At 29.4% G+C, this 17,779-nt stretch overlaps 1 protein-coding gene across 3 annotated transcripts in view; it reads right to left on the bottom strand.

Annotated features, from left to right (window-relative positions):
- Positions 1-15,737, bottom strand: part of Gbs-76A (Glycogen binding subunit 76A) — a 143,341-nt gene extending 127,604 nt beyond the window's left edge. For 2 of the 3 annotated variants that reach the window (XM_075369041.1, XM_075369040.1), the window contains exon 1: positions 15,564-15,737. The gene's annotated coding sequence lies outside the window, so the exon portion shown is untranslated. The remainder of the gene's footprint in view (positions 1-15,563) is intronic. The other variant, XM_075369038.1, reaches the window with a different exon arrangement.
- Positions 15,738-17,779: the final 2,042 nt, after the last annotated feature.

The raw sequence follows: 17,779 nt of genomic DNA, 5'->3' as shown, positions 1-17,779 counted from the left end.
TATCATTTCTTCCGCTCAAAAAACAAAAATTTCTGTAATATAAATAAAACTATTTTTAACAAAACGATACTGATGTAAAAAAAGGTGTGACACTACATTTCTATTATCAAAATCTGTTATTAATTTAGAATTTTGTTTAAAAAAAAATACATGTTAAATATTATATGTAATAGATAATAGATATACAATAATAAATAATAAACAATGTTTAAGCGTTTCAAATAATAAGCAAAAAATAGAAAAATTTGTTACAAAACTCTTACCGGCCCCGATTTGATTTATTAAACAACGAATAATCATAAGAATTGTATTATTTCTGTAAGTGTAATATATATTACATATAAATGAAATCGGGCCCGGTAAGAGATTTGTAACAGATTATTATTTTTTTTTACTTATTGTATGGAACGCTTAAACATTGTTTATTATCTGTTATTGTATATCTATTGTCTATCACATATAATATTTAACATGTAATTTTTTTTTTAAGAAAATTCTAAATTAATAACAGATTTTGATAATAGAAATGTAGTGTCTTACCTTTTTCCATGTCAGTAAGGTTTTGTTAAAAACAGTTTTATTTCTATTATAGAAATTTTTGTTTTTTGAGCGGAAAAAATTATATCTGCGAGACTCTCACCGTACGATTTGCAATTTCATTGTAATTTTTTTTGGATATCACTGCGTTTTGTTAGATTATTCTTTTATTTTTTTTATAAATTACTGATTGTTATCTTATGGATTTATTATTAAAATTCATTGCCTTAAAACAAACAAATTGAATTTCACGGCCAATTTTTTTGTTGATAGTTATATCATTCACTTGCTACCATGTTTTTCCTTTTTTAATAAAACTAGTACAATGACCTTTACGAATCAAAAATCCGCGATGTAATGTTGTACATATTACTTTATTACGTTTTATTTCGATTTTTATTGTTAAATTAGATTTTAACAATCGAATTTATTTCTGTTTTATTTATTCATTTTTTAATGAAACTAGTATATCTCGTGTAAACTAATATATTTATTTGTGAAGATAAAATGTTTCTTTGTGGATAATTCTGGCCAATATCTTCCACAGCGTGTGCCAGGTCCGTTCGGTCTGCAGCATATCCCGCACGATTATCAGAGGTAAACGTGCTGAAATCTCTCAGGAGCGGTATAACAACCGTTCGCACTCGAACACCGTGTGTTTTGCGGTATCCTCTCTTCCGCAGTAGTCACAATCTCTGAAGGGTCTGAATGCCCGGGCGCACAGGTATTCTTTAAAACGACCGTTACCGATCAGGATTTGGGTCAACTGATATTTTAGTTGTCCGTGCTTCCAGTCCGGCCATCTCTGAAAGTTCGGGATCAATCTGTAGACCTTTATCTGACGAAAATTTAGCGATTAATTTGCTATCGTTGGAATCGTCCGTACAACACGAATTCGATATAACAATTTAAAATAGAAATAGAATGGACTTAAATTTGAAGTTATTCTACGGATTAAAAAGATACACGTGAAACGATAGTTCACTCGTTCAATTACAGTCGATGCATTATACAGCAATAGTTAGTCTGTTTACAATTAATCTATTACAATTTTTTTTTTTTTAATGTACTTTTCAAGTATAAATGAATAATAGATGAATAAAGTGTTTATTTGTGTTTAATATATTTATTGATACTTTTTAAATTTAAATTTAATAATTAAATAATAATACTTTCACGGATTATTAAATATTCGATAAGTCTTGCAGTAAGAAAAAAAATTTATTATTTTTTGTAGGATGTACGTTCAATTGAAACTTGTTATTTTATTTTTCTTATCCCGCCCACAGCCCCGAGAGATGAGGATGATATGTGAATGAGATGTAGTCTTATTCAGACTCAGACAGATCAATCCTGAGACGTGTGGTTATTTTAATACCGATCACCAAAGTACGTCGGTATCCACTGTCCAGTATTCAAATTCTTAACGAAACAACTGTTTACTAGGATTTGAACCTCGGAAGCTTCGATTTCGAAAATCAGCTGTTAACAACTGATTTGCGACAAGTAAAGTGCGTATTTCAAACTGGATATTTGATGAAAAATCTTGCGCGCCTTTTTTTTTAATATTACACCCGAATTCATGTTCCACTGGCAGGCAATTCTAACAATACCAAATTTAATGAAAAATGTCTGTCAGATCTCGGAATGCCCGTCTTTTACAAATAATTAAAAAAAAAAAAACATCAAGAGCGTGTAAATTTTTTAATCAAATTACAGCTACTAGTAAACGGATAATTAATGGTTAAATGAACAACATATTAAAATATCACATTCTTATCGCCGACTTTTTTTTATAGCTATCTAAATTTTACCTTTTCAAAAAACTTACAAACCTGTTTTTCCTACTTTTACACCGTCGTAAAGAAACCGCAAGTAACAACACTACACACGCAAATGTTCTTTTATACATTTTACACAACAAAGGTTTATTCCAATGTTGTAATTAAGGTTGTTCTAGCCTTTTTTTTAACGTTATAGTAACACGGCCAAGTCATATGAAGGCTTGTTAAACAAAAGAATGCGAAAACGAACAAATTTTAGATCGACTTTTAAAAAGTAAGCTTTCTGTATTTGTGTTTTTTACTTCTTTGTACGAAGTATTGCGATTGCGAAAAATTTCGGTTTTCAGATTTCAACGGAAATATCCATTTTGACCGTCGTTGAATTCACTTTGACTACTTTCGGCGTGATATCTATCCGCACGTACTTGTGTAAGTAAGTATCTCGCATAGCTCAAAAACGATTAGCCGTAGGATGTTGAAATTTTAGATTTAAGACTGTTGTAACATCTAGCTGTGCCCCTCCCCTTTCGATTGCAATCGACTGGACCAAAGGTATTCAGTAAAAGGCCAAAATTCAAAGAGATTTGGATTTTGGGCTTTTTCTTAACTGCAGTAATAAGCACTCGTTGAAAGCTTTTCAACGATATATCGTAAGTAGAACTTATTTTCATCGCTTCCAGAATTATAGCTAAATAAAATTTTAATTAATGAAATATTTGGATCTTACAAGGAGAAGGCACATCGGTTCAAATCCGACTTCATATATACTTTTTTTAACTTTCCCTTTTTTAATTTAGATATATTGATTTATTAATAATTATTAACCTCTGATTGTAAAAACGTTTTACGATAAATATAATTCAATAATAACAATAAAAAAAATATATATATATATAAATATCAGAAGTTATTAATGAAATAAAATTTTATGTATTTTCATTTTAAAAAAAATGCGTGTATCTAATTTAATACAAGGAAGTTATGTGGTGTTCCACATCAGATTTTTTGAAAATTTTTACCCATAACAATTTTTTTTTTTTTTTTAAATACAATAAAATTTTTAATAAAAACGTTTATTCTAATGAGCTTTAATTGCTGTAATATAAATTAAAATAGATAATGCTGGATTAAACATACAATCGTTAAAATTTTATTGAAGTATAAACTTCTTAACACTAAATACGCGTATTTTAAACGAAAGAATATTTTATGAATGTTTTATGCGCTTCCTGCATCAAATATTAATCTAGTCCGAGCTGATCTAGTGGTAAACTCGTCGTCGTAAATTACTTGTTTAACAGCTGATTTTCGAAGTCGAATATGCTGAGGTTCACACCGGTGTAATTTGGTGGTTGGGGTTCAATTAACCACACATCTCAGGGATGCTCGGCCTGCATATGTACAAGACTATACCTCATTTACATGTCATACATATCATCCTCATCTCATTGGACTATTATTGTTCACTAGTTTTACAGGTTGAACGTATACATAATAAAAAAAAAAAAAACACAATAAAATTAATTTATTAATCCTTTAGAGGTTGTTAGTTTTCTGCTAAGATTTTATTATTGATGTTTCTTTTTTTCTTTTTCAACTATTTCGCATCTTCAACAGTTTTTTGCTTTTTATTCTAATATCGTTTTTGGATAGAATTAAAAATATGTACTTATTAGTTTTTAGTAAAAATCTAAATAAATAAAATATAAAACCATATGTGTATTTCAATTATTAAAAAAATCACCGTCAGTTCGTCAGTAGATGCAGGAAAATTAAAACAATCTGATGTGGACACCACATAACTTTCTTGTTCGGCTATTAAATTACATATACAATTATTTTTAAATGAAAAATACATAAAATTTTATTTCATTAATAACTTATGATATTTTTTAATTTTTTTTTAAATTGTTATTATTGAATTATTATTTATCGTAAAACGTTTCTTATAATCAGAGATTAATTAATAAATAAATATATTTAGATTAAAAAATAATTAAAAAAAAAAGGAATTGAAATCCGATTCGAACCGATGTGCCTTCCCCTTGTAAGATCCAAATATTTCATTAATTAAAATTTCATTTGGCTATAACTCTGGAACCGATGAAAATAAATACCACTTATATAAATATCGTTGAAAAGTTCTTAATGAGAGCTTATTACTGCAGTTAATAAAAAGTCCAAAATCCAAATTCTTTTCGATTTTGGGCTTTATTGAACACTTTTGGTTCAGTCGATTGCAATCAAAAGGAGAGGTGCACAACTAAAAATCCAAAATGTCAACATTCTACGGCTAATCGTTTTTGAGTTATGTGAGTTACATACGTACATACAGACTTCACCGTAACTAGTCATGATCAAAATGGGTATTTCCGTTGAAATCTGAAAACCGAAATTTTTCACGATCGCAATACTTCATTTACTTCGGACAAGGAAGTAAAAAATGATATATAAATATAAAACAAAAGTTTAAAATAATAACATAAAAAATATTAACTACAAAAAAAAAATTTTAAATAAAAGTACTTATGAAACACGGCAAAAAAAGACAGTGTCAACGTTTATAAAAGTGGAATTTGACTTCATAACGTCTCAAAAGCGTTATTATCAATTTACTAGTTTGCACCTATTTATTTTTATACATATACATATATAAAAGTTATTATAAATACAATATTTTTATATTTCCTTAGATTTTTTATTATTATTTGTATTATTTTATAAATTTACTAGCCGGTCAGGGAGCTCTGCTCGCTGGACCATCGACGCGTTTTTATCCTCATGTTTGTGAGAATATTAAGTATTTCACAGAAATATTTTAAGAAAAGGAATATTAGAGCGTAAATAATATTTTTCTGAACATTTTGGTGCTTTTATATTTAAAATAGGCTTAAGGAGCGATTAGATATAGAATTTAATGTTATTAATAGATATATAATGTTTAACGCAAGCCGTATTGATAACAGGGAGTTGGCTTCTTCGTTTAGTCTTGTGTGAGGTTGTTAGTTGCCGGTTCAGCTGCTGTTATTGGCGCAGAATGAATCACGTGATGTCGGCCGGATGCACGCCAACGACTCTTTCCCGCTAAATAAATAATCCCTTTCTTTATTTTATTAATGAAATTAGATAAGTACAATTAATAAATAAAAATTCAAATATAAAATATAAATAAAAATAATGTACGCTTAGAAATTAAATTAAATAATCTGTAAATTAATCGACAACGGTCTGTTTCTATCAAGAGAGAGTCGCCGTGCGCAGCCGCCCGGCTTACCGCCTTTAGTCCGCTTTGCGCCAATAGCAGCTAAAATAAATATGTGAGCACGTGCGATAAACAAACAAACCCACGCACCGTCCTTTTTTATGAAAAAAACGAGATCACGCACGTAATTTTACGCGCGACATTTGAAGCAAACTTTTCAGTTTATTTACACCATTTTCAATTTAAGATGATGTTTTTAGTGGAAGGCAAGTTATACACCTGACCACCACGAAACATGTATTAACGAATCGGGATTTTTCGCGATTAGCGATCGGTACATTCCGATCACTAAGGTAAGCTAAGGGGGACAGACACACACACAAACAGACAGACAGACACACATACAGGAGATATTAGAAATGCCCTTTAGTAGGGTAGGATTTTTGTAAGTTTGTTTTAATATGTAATTTTGATAACTTCCCTTTCTATCTACTGATGATGACTGTTTCACGGTTTAAATGCTTGTAAGTTTTTCTTTCGCGGTATTTAGGCGTTTTCTTTTTACAATTTAATTTTAATATCTGTTTTAGCGTAACTCTTTCTTTGTATATAATACAAAGTTGCGTTCGGAAAGTCACTGTGGTAGCATGCTTTAGAATTTTGCGGTGCATTCTGTTCTTTCGGCGTTAGGTCGGTTAACCTATGGTTTCTTTCGGCGTTGCTCAGTAATAAACCAAGATGTCAGATTGAACGCGCTTCGTTTCGTTTCGTGTTGTTTTATTTATCGGAACCGATACTTGCGAGAAACGTAACGGTTCTTTCGGTAGAGGACGCATTTTTCTCGTCGAACACGTCTTTAGCGAAGCGACAAGTATACCGATTTAGTGAAGCACAAGTTTTCTGAAAAGTTTCCAAATATTTCTGATCCTGATCGAAATGCAGTTCGAACTCTTATCGAAATATTTCGGGCGACAGGTTCTGTTGAAGACGCTGATCGAAGCAGAACACCTAAACTAAACGAACAGAATATTTCGGAATGCTGTGGTCGAAAGGCCATCAAAGTCGCTTAAGTTAGCAAAGCAGTAAGATATCGGACTTGCTACCGCACATAAAGCTGTAAGAAAAGAACTGAAACTTTTCCCGTCAAAGTAATGCGTGTTCAAGAACTGAAACCGACAGATCATACCAAAATAGTAAATTATTGTCAACGGTTTAAACGTTTTATCGACAAAAATTCCGTAGGTATCCTCAAAATTATGTCATTTACAGATGAAGCGTGGTTTTATCCGGGAGGATGTATTAATTCACAAAATACGTGACTGTGGTCGACAACTTACCAGCCATGAATTACACGAACAATCTTTATACGAAACGAAATTTGGAATCCGGGTCGGTGTGAGTAGAAAGTGCATTGTAGGGTTTTTTTTGTTGAAAATACAGTTGTTGTGCTGTTTTAACAGATTTAATTAGTTAGTTTACAAAAGTTAAATCAATCACGGTTGGTTCCAACAAGCTGACACCAGAGCGCACACAGCTAGCAGATCAGTCTTCTTTTTGCGAAATATCTCTAATGAACGAATCATTTCGTGAGATTTGTGTTCTGTTACACGATCCTCCGATCTGACTCTCCCAGATTACTTTTTTTTGGGGCGGCAGGGGGGTTAGTGAAACAAGCAGTGTATACAACAGACCACGCACTACTAACGAATTAAAAACCGTAATAACGGAATAGGTACGAGATATTACAATACATCAGCTGGTTAAAGTGTTTGAAAATAATTTGAAATTTACGCAGGAGATCATTTTCAACACCTTTTATAAATTATTCCAGTTATTTTAACATCCGTTTCTATAAAATAATGAAATAAAAATACTAAGTAATAATTAAAAAAGGTTTCGTCATTATACTTCTATAATTCCAATGGCAGCAGCTTTCCAAACATTCTATATTATAGATAATTGTAAGACCTATTTAACATATAATAACACAGTTCGATCATAATTCTTTTTTTCCAAACGTATCGATTTTTCATTTTAAAAATATAAGTTTTCATTTAATTTTTTCTTTTTTTTAATCTAATTTCACATACTAAAAAATTTGATGTGGACACTACATGACTTCCTTGTACGCCTATTAAATTACAGAGACACATTTTTAAAAGTATAAAATACTTACTTCTTATACTTATACTTATTTTAAAGTGTAAAATGTTATTTCACTAACTTCTGATTTTTTTCGTATATTTATTATTGTTATTATTGAATTATTATTTATTGTAAAAATCTTTTTACAATCAGAGATTAATAAATCAATATATTTAAATTTAAAAAAAAGAGGAAATTAAGTCGGATTCGAACCGATGTGTCTTCCCCTTGTAAGATCCAAATATTTCATTAATTAAAATTTTATTTGGCTTTAACTCTGGAACCGATGAAAGTAAGTACCACTTACGATACAGCATTGAAAAGCTCTCGTTGAGGGCTTATTACTGCAGTTAAGAAAAAGTCCAAAATCTTTTGGGATTTTGGGCTTATTGGACATTTTCGGTCCAGTCGATTGCAATCAAAAGGGAAAGTGCACAACTACATGTTACAAGAGTCCTAAATTCAAAATTTCAACGTTCTACGACTAATCGTTTTTGAGTTATACGAGGATATATACGTACGTACAGAAGTCACGTTGAGACTAATCAAAATGGATTCAGGGATGTTCAAAATTGATATTTCCGTTGAAATCTAAGAACTGAAATTTTTCGCGATTACAATACTTCCTTTAGTTTGTACAAGGAAGTGAAAATAAAAGCAGAAAAACGGTAAGAAAATTTTTTAAAATGTTTATTAAGAAAAAAATCTACGCCTTTGTTACTATTTCACGTGATGGTGGGTTCCCCTTGTAAATTCCAGTTTCTTTTTTAAATAAGTATATCGATGCGGTATAACGCTTACGAGTTGATGTATCAGAGAAATAATACGATGAATGTTAAATTACTACTGTTAATCATTTATTGTAACTGTTAGAATGAATTGGGTTATTGTGTAACAACACGGACGGAACGAGGCGAGAGGTTATGCCTTCAGCTTCCACCGCACAACTAATGCTGGGGGTAGACATAAAATTAGATGTATTATTGCGACATCGTGCAGTTATATTTTAGACTAGCGACATTTTTAAATTGAATAGAACAGAGTAGTTGGACGATAGGATTGTTTATTCATACGATTGAAAATATTTTAGTAAGAAACTTTAAGTAAATTGATGATAAATGAAAAAAAAAAAAAAACAGGGAACATGTTTCAAAAATTGTTTAATATCTATCTACAGTTTTAACTGTAATATTATTACATTCTGTTGATAATTTTGGAAATTATTATTAACCATTAGATCGTAACTATATATATTTTTTTACTTAATTTTCTTAACTAAAAAAACAACTCTACTTTTTTTGTGAAACGTGTAAAAATTATTAAAATTAAAAGTCTAATTCTGTGCTAAAGTACTAAGGTTAAGATACTATAAAAAGTACTTTAAAATACCTTAAGTAGCTTAATTGATATTTATACTTTAAAAATTATGCAATAAGTATAATTGAAAAAAAAACGAAAATTCGTGATAAAAATGTTTAGGTCCCGCAGTTAACCACTTCACCAAATAATGATTTTATCACCATCTATACTGTATTTAGAATAGAAAATGTAAAAAAAATCGCAATTTGTAGAAGAAAAAAAATTTGGATTCCATTGACCCCCCGCCCCCTTGCTCGACATTTATCTTATACAACATTTTAAATGAAAGCCATACCTTTAACAACAGACAAAGTTTAGAAATTATAAAAAATTCAAACAAATTTTAAAATTTATAAATCAAATTCCAAGAAATCCCTTTTTTTTTAAAAAATACTATGACCTCTACATTTTTATTAGGGTTTAAAGTTTTATTTATTTGAGTAATTATTTATTTCAATAAATCAGCCCATCTTGATCCGATGTTATTCGGAAAGGTAAAAAAAATTCAGCTATTAAAAAAAATATCATCGATAAAAAAATATCATCGTAGTTTTTTACAACAGCATTTTAACTAGCGATTAGAAGTAAAGAAATACTGAAACTTTCAAATTTAAAAAAAAAAAAATGTACCTTTAAAGTACATGACAATCAATTAAATAATTAAAAGAAAATATAGAAAAATTTTTTTATGTTAGATCACAGTATGAGATTTAACATTTTTCTATATATCATATAGACCGATATTTAGAAAATTAAAAATCTGATGTGGGCACCACATGACTTCCTTGTACGCCTATTAAATTACATATACACATTTTCTTACAATCAGAGGTTAATAAATTATTAATAAATCAATTTTTAAAAAAAGAAATGAATTCGGATTCGAACCGATGTGCCTTTCCTTTGTAAGATACAAATATTTCATTAATTAAAAATTTATTTGGTTATAACTCTGGAACCGATAAAAATAAGTATCGCTTATGAAACATCGTTGAAAAGCTCTCGATGATGGCTTATTACTGCGGTTAAGAAAAAGTTCAAAAACCAATTTTTTTTTAATTTTGGGTTTTTTTAGATACTTCTAGTCCAGTCGATTGCAATCAGAAGCGGAGGTGCACAATTAGATGTTACAACAGTCCTAAATCCAAAATTTCAACATCTTACGGCTAATCGTTTTTGAGTTATGCGAGATGCGTCCGTACATACATACGTACGTAAAGACGTCACCCCGAGACTAGTCAAAATGGATTCAAAGATGGTCAAAATGGATATTTCCGTTGAAATCTGAAAACAGACATTTTTCGCGAACAAAATACTTCCTTTACTTCATACAAGGAACTAAAAATGTTAATCGGTACGTCTGTTTAGCGTTTATATTTATGAATGTGTTATCTTTGATTTAAAGAATTGTTAGTTTTTCTTAAAATAAAATAACAATATTGTACCAAACCAGACAAGTACCGTTTTCGTTTAACTCAACATAATACTTTGGCTTACGAGAAAGGGTATTTTGCTTCCGTTGTGATTAATAAAAAATTAAACGTTTATTTAAAATTAAATTAAAAGATTTTCGTTTTACCCACAACAGAAGGTAGACGGTATATGCGATTGGGGTAGGGGGTTTTGTGCGTGTGTGTGTGTCTGTTGCCATTTTCCTCAAAAACTACTGGACCGATTTCTATGCGGTTTTTTGCATAGGCATCACTTCAGAGCAGCTTCTTAGACATGTTTTATGGTCATAGACCGACAGGGGGCGCTGCATTAGATGTGTTTCTTTAAAACGGCTGGGCCGATTTTGATGCGGTTTTGTGCATTTCATAGGTATCATCTCAAAGCAAGTTCTTAGATTAGTTTCACGATTATAAGCCGCCAACGGGCGCTGCAGTATATATTTTTCTTCAAAACGGCTTTTGAATGTTTCTAAGTCTTTCTAACTCCAGCAAGGCTACATTATTGTGTGGATTATTAAATAATTTGTGCCGGTCAAGCGTATTAAACTTTCATCGGCAGCCTATAAACGTCCCACTGTTCGGCACAGGCCAAATAACTTTAAAAACCCCGACTAAAAAACCGTAAAAAACGAGAAAAAAAATAAATTAAAAAAACTCACAACCAAATAATCCTAAAAAGACGTGAAATAATTAAATAAACTGTATTTTTACCTTATAAATTCTCTGTGAAATTGCGATATCGTTTTTAAGACAATCAAATTTAAGATTTTAATTGAACGTCGTGCGTGACCCGTAGACTGCAGAGATAAGCTTTAGTTATCACATATATATAAATTGTCATATATAAATTGTCATATATATATAAATGGAATTTTTTTCCTATTTTTACTCATAATTTTTGCAATCTGTTTAAAATAGATCTTATTAAAATAAATTATTAATCGATTTGATCAAATCAGCTTCTTCTTCTTTTTCCTGTTTAGCCTCCGGTAACTACCGTTCAGATAATACTTCAGAGGATGAATGAGGATGAAATGTACGACTGTAAATGAAGTGTAGTCTTGTACATTCTCAGTTCGACTATTCCTGAGATGTGCGGTTAATTGAAACCCGACCACCAAAGAACACCGGTATCCACGATCTAACATTCAAATCCATGTAAAAATAGTTGGCTTTACTAGGACTTGAACGCTGGAACTCTCGGCTTCCAAATCAGCTGATTTGGGAAGACGCGTTCACCACTAGACCAACCCGGTGGGTTTGGTCAAATCAGCTGTCATGTTCAAAGTAAACGGCTTAACATTGAACATAAGATGATAAGCCTAATATTTAGACTTCAGCTGATTTTGAAGCCGAGAGTTTTAAGCTTTAAATCCTAGTAAAGGCAGTTACTTTTCTACGGATTTGAATACTAGATCGTGTAAAATAGTGTTCTTTAGCGGTTGGGTTTTAATTAATCACACATCTCAGGAACGGTCGACCTAAGACTGTGTAAGACTACACTTCATTTACATTCATACATATCATCCTATGAAGTAATAACTTATGGTGGTTGCGGAGGCTAAACAGAAAAAAAGAGATATAAACCTAATATTTACGTAGATACTAATGATTAACAAATTTAAATTACCACCATTCTGGAATTTTCAAACTTATTTATTTTGTATAAGATATTTTTGGGTACATGTAAAGCATACTTCATTAGAATATATTAGTTCTTCTTAAGATATAAATTTTTACCGATTAAAAAAAACACAAAATTGTGAATCGAGAAAAAAATTGAGCGAGATAGGACATTTATCTAAATGAACGTTTTTGTTTATTTTGATGTACTGAATCAGCACTTGAAGTTTGTCTAGTATTTCCCGAGACAACCCACCGTGTTGATCTAGTGGTTAACGCGTCTTCCCAAATCAGCTTATTTGGAAGCCGAGAGTTCCAGCGTTCAAGTCCTAGTAAAGCCGTGTAAAGTTTTTTACACGGATTTGAATACTAGATCGTGGATACCGGTGTTCTTTGGTGGTCGGGTTTCAATTAACCACACATCTCAGAAATGGTCGAACTGAGACTGTACAAGATTACACTTCATTTATTTACACTCATACATATCATCCTCATTCATCCTCTGAAGAATTATCTAAACGGTAGTTACCGGAGGCTAAACAGGGAAAAGAAAGAAAGTATTTCCCGAGACACTTTGTATATGGTGTATACGATATAGAGATGGATTCGTCATAATACCCTACCCCCTTTAACACTGACAACAGGTAAGATGACTGAGTATCAATTACTAGCGGGTAAAGGACTGAAAGACAACCGAATTAGTAATTACAAGATTTAACCGGTCTAATCTGGATTTTGACCTCAACTTTTTTAGATCAGAAATTCAAAGTTTTATTTTAAACCGACTTAATTCTGAATCAAATTTTAATTTCTTTAAGATAAAATATATATACCTCAGATAGTTCACTGATGAATAATACCTGAGGTTTTATTTTTGAATGAGTACAAAAGAAACATATGTAAATTATATAGCCTTTTCCATACCTTCATAGTATATATATATATATATATATATATATATAGAATAGATATTTAACATAATTTATTTTAAATATACCTTTTACTTCCTTGTATAAAGTAAAGGAAATATTGTGATCGCGAAAAATTTCGGTTTTCAGATTTCACCGGAAATATCTATTTTGACTAGTTTCGGCGTGTACGTATGTATCCCGCATAACTAAAAAATAATTAGCCGTAGGATGTTGAAGGATTTAGGGCTGTTGTATCATCTAGTTGTGCACCTCCCCTTTCGATTGCAATCGATTGGACCGAAAGCGTCCAAAAAAACCCAAATTCAAATAAACTTGGATTTTTAACTTTTCCTTAACTGCAGTAATAAGCCCTCATCGAGAGGTTTTCAACGATATATCATAACCGGTACTTATTTTCACCGGTTCCAGGGTTATAACCGAATGAAATTTTAATTAATGAAATATTTGGATCTTACAAAGTGAAGGCACATCGGTTCGAATCAGACTTCATCTTCTTTTTTTAAACTTTTTTTTTAATTTAAATATATCTATTTATTAATAATTAGCAACCTCTTATAAAAAAAAAGTACATTAAATAATAATTCAGTAATAACAATAAAAACAAATATGAAAGAAAATGAGAAGTTGTTAGCGAAATAAAATTTTATGTACTTTTCATTTTAATTACAAACATTTTTATAGAGGTTAATAATTACTAATAATCAACATATTTAAATTTAAAAAAAAAAGTTAAAAAATATATGTATATGAAGTCGGATTCGAAACGATATGTCCACGGTTGCGTATGCCACACGTTCTCGCTTACACCACATTACTTGAGACACGTAAAACAAAATTAATATATAAACTTATGTAAAATGCTGATACGGACACCACAAAAAAAAAAAAAATTATGCAATGCGGTGTCCACCACAATGCATTTGTGTAATTGCCCGCTTTATTAAAGAACTGGATGATCGTATCTAACTTTAAAATGAAATAAGTTAAATGAAATGCAGAAAAAAATGTGTATATGTAATTTAATAGGCGTACAAGGAAGTCATGTGGGATCCACATCAGATTTATTAATTACATTATACTTTCTATCGAGTTACCTAAAACGATAACATTTTGAATGCTTTTTTTTCTTTTCTGCTTATATTTTATGCTCTTATCGTAAAAAATCATGTTAGATTATTCATTATCTTTAATACTTCTTAAATAATATTTATTTAACTATTTTTTTAAAATGATTATTGTTTCTCATTTTTTTTAATATATAGACTCCATTTACTAATGAAGATTGTTTAACAAGGGAAAACGGTTATCTAGGATTAAATGTTAAGTAAAAATTTAAAAACGGTTTTTGAGCCTAATTTTATGCAAGCGATGATATTTTTTCTATAAAAAAAAAAAAATATTAGTAAATTAGCAGATAGTAGTAACGATTATGAATAAAAATTTCAGTAAAATTATTTTTTCTAGGTTTTTAATATTCGTGTTTCTTTTTAAGCAAGTAATAAAATATTATTTCAGATAAACAAAAAAAAACTATTAAATCCTCTTTTCAGTACTTCATGGTTTTTCGTATTACATTAAAAAAAGTAAAAGTTTTCATAATTATGTTTCATTAGAAAAAAATATTTTTACAGATAAAAAAACAAGTTATTATTATTATTCTTTAATAAAATTTACACAGTTTATAGATAAAAAAGAATGGCTAAAAAAAATTGAAAACCTTTGTAATATTTCGTAATGTTTTTACAAATTACTTTTTGAAATATTTTCTACGAAGAAAAAAATTATTTTAATTCGGTTTGTTTTTTTTATTTCTTTGATGTCGCCTCATAAACTTGAAACTTGTCGCGTGGGAAATGGAATTTTGTAGGTATGAAAAATGACAAGCCTGACCGGGGGATTCGAGCCGGTACCTCCGGATGAAAGGCCGAGACGCTACCACCCTACCACGGAGTTCAGCAATTTGCTTCGTTGTTCTACCGTCTGGGCCTTTATATGTTATTTGATTTTTTTAAATTTCAGTTAGAATGGTACTTTTTAGTGTAACAGAATTTTTTTAAACAATACAGAAAAGCTAAGTTATTATTGTAAATACCTTTAAAAAATATAAAAATTCGTTTAAGTTTGTAATTTTGGTTAAATTAATAAAATTATTAGGATGTATTAATTATAATTATTAGTAAAGGACATTTTTGGAACTACCAAGTTTAAAAAATAATAATACTTTAAATTGTTTAAGTTTGTATTATTTGGAGTTTATCAAGTTTTTTTTTCAAATTAACATCAATCATTTATTATTAAATTTAATATCAACGGTCTTAATTAATTTTTTTGAACGCTTTATATAGTACGGCATTGTCTTTTAATTTTAAATGTAGGCTCTATTTATAAAAAAAAAATTATAATCATGTATCATTGCGATACACCAGTCATTTAAATAAAAAAAAAAAGAGGAAAATATTTTTTAAAAAACCACTAGAATGAACTAAATTGATAAATAAAATGTAATAAAAAATGTATTATAAGTACTAACTTTGCTTTACGGTTCCAAATATAAAATAAAATAATAAACGGTAGTAAAAATAAATATTGAAGTTTATCACATAAAATACACTTTTGAAGTCTTGTTCTGTACCGCTGAAAACGAGATCGAGGACTGACTTCGTATTTCGTATGACTTCGTCGGATACTACAACAAGGTTGACCCAAGGTCGTTCAATGCAGGCGCCAAATCTCACATCAACCGATAGCGCTACAACAGCCAATGTCTCAAACTAAAATTATTGTAATCTTAACTTACTAGGTTACTTTAATTTTTTCCAGAAAGAAAATATTTTTAAAATTTCATATCGCACATAAATATGCGTCATTAATTCTTTACGCTATTCTTTTAAACTTTTGATCGTTTCATAGTTCAGTTATTATTGATTAACAAACTTAATAAATAATTTAGTTCAAATTTTATTGAAAAGTAACTGAATTGAATCATATAAACTGAATTATTAATTAAACAAAAAAATTAAGATCTTAAAATAATTACTGATAACATAAATCAATATAAGATTTAATTATATTAGTTTTTCTTAAAAACCATTAATAAATTTGCTTGTTTTTTATGAATGCTGATATAACTATAACAAAAAAAGATTGTCTCAAAAGGAAAATATAAGTATAAAATAATTTTGACTTTTAAAAGTTTTATCTGGTATTGTTAAATTTAAATATATATTTAAATGTATTTTTTAAGAAAAATTACAGTAGTTTTTTTTTTCAATTGACTAAATATAAATTGAACAACCATACAGAAAACAAGACTCCATGGACAAGATTACAGGCTCTGCTGTCTATTGTGAAATCAAATCAAAGATATACCAGTAACCTCATCATGGTCAAAGAAGAATCACATCTATACTCAGAATCAAAAAAATGAAATAGAGGAGAAAGCGGAAAAGTATGATCTACTCATGGAAAAAATCAGCAGCGATCAAATAACTTCGACTGAAGAATAGATTAAGTCTATCAGATACCAAGAACCCATTCCAGCTGTAATTCCTCAAGAGGTTATATAATTTTTACTTAAGATGAAGTTATATAATACTGATGAATAAATTTTTATTGACTGTTTCATTACTTTATGGCAATCTCTGGGACAAAGTGGTAGTGCCTCTGTATTTCTTTTGGTTTCAGTCTCAGTCAGGCGTGACATTTTTCATGCACTATCAAAATTCATTATCGTCCCCATCAGCAGCTGTTATAGAACATCAACCTATTGTTTTTTTTTATTGTAATAAGTAAATAAATTACAAATGTAAGTATTGTTATTTTTTCAGAATTAAATGTATGCAACACAAATTGTTTTTCCTCTGAAAGTAAATAAGTAATCAATAATAAAATTTACAATTCCTTCCTACAGTAAAACTTTGACCATCCCTGGAATTAAATGGCAAGTAACAGTATCCGACTTAACTATAAGTTGTTTAACCAAATCTTTCTAAAGGGTTAAATAATACTTGAAATTATATTTCAAATGATGAAAATTTATATTTTATTTTTTTCATCTTATAAAAAGAAAATACATTTACTTAATATTCCTGACATAGAATACATCTTTTTATCAGGATGTTTAAAACATTCTTAGATGTGTATTGTTATGTAATATTCCCTATAACCATAGTGATAGTAGCATCAAATGAAAGATAAGACTTCTCTTTCATGACATGTTTTTATATTTTTATTTTACTGTGATAAATTTTTAATTTAAATAATAAAAAAGAAAAAAAATTTACACATATATTATTATTTAGATTATATACCGTGTATATAAATAATATCTCATGATAATACAAAAATATATTTGTGAAAATTTTAGAGATACTAACAAGAAAAAACTACTGAGTATTAAAAGAAAACCTGGAAATTTTTATAAGCAAATATTTTTTTTATAACAATTTATTCATGTAATTAATAGTTCAAAATTGCTATTTAAGAAAAACATATCCAAAATTAATTTTTTGAAAATGACATCATTTGGTGAGCTCTCTTTCTGTAAAGATATTTCTGGAGTCTCAGAGTTACATTTTGCATGTTCCTCTTGTTTTATTGTAAAGAAACTTCAATACCAATTTCCTTGCTTATGTTGGCTTTTATCTTTCATTATACTAGGTCAATTAAAGTACATTGCTGTTAAGGAAAACATAAAAATAGAAGTCACATGCTTTTAGATTACGAATGTGGAAGCCAAATTATGTT

The sequence above is a fragment of the Lycorma delicatula genome, chromosome 6 (genome assembly GCF_047948215.1).
Source record: "Lycorma delicatula isolate Av1 chromosome 6, ASM4794821v1, whole genome shotgun sequence".
Classification (NCBI taxonomy): Eukaryota; Metazoa; Arthropoda; class Insecta; order Hemiptera; family Fulgoridae; genus Lycorma; species Lycorma delicatula.
This window is presented reverse-complemented; position numbering and strand designations above follow the sequence as displayed.